We start from the raw sequence: 715 nt of genomic DNA, 5'->3' as shown, positions 1-715 counted from the left end.
CAATTATAGTGAAACCATTCCATGCATTTGGAACATTCTATCATATGCCTGCACAAATGAAATTGATTTTATGAATCAACACTGAAGAGGCAAAACATCAACAACACATAGTCTGCAAATTGCTATTTTTTTAATGAAAGAAAGACATCAATTTAACGAAAATTTCACCCTTATCATGGTGAGAGGTCGACGAATCTTCGTCAAACAGACGTTTAGGTTCAACTTTTCATTGTGCATATGGCAGAAATGGAAAACTTCTGAAAATCACAGGAAATGTTTAACATACCGTCCATCATCTGGCCCCCGACATAAGCACCACTCGTCTCTTGATCGCTTCACAGATCGCTTCATTTTTTACATGCAATTTTTCAGAATTAAGGGTAAAATAAAACGTCTATAACCGTGCAAGCTACTGTTCGGAATAACAGATTGAAAACAGGCACTTTATGGAAACTTCAAGATTGCGATTCGCGCGGTTAACTCAAACCTGGTACTCAATACACGTCGCCAACAATGCCGCACCAAAGTGAAATATATTTCTGGACAGAGTCTGAACGAGGAATTAGAAGCATTCGATTTAATAATTACAGTTTATTTCAATCGTGGTTTCAAAACCAACTGTGATATATGAAACCAAATATAAGCAAAGTATCTTGAATCGGTAATGGACAATTTTTTTGAGAGAAACAGTATAGCCAACCACCATTGCATACGA

The sequence above is a fragment of the Frankliniella occidentalis genome, unplaced genomic scaffold (assembly GCF_000697945.3).
Source record: "Frankliniella occidentalis isolate FOCC.00 unplaced genomic scaffold, Focc_3.1 Scaffold1160, whole genome shotgun sequence".
Classification (NCBI taxonomy): Eukaryota; Metazoa; Arthropoda; class Insecta; order Thysanoptera; family Thripidae; genus Frankliniella; species Frankliniella occidentalis.
Note: the sequence above shows the minus strand (reverse complement) of the source record.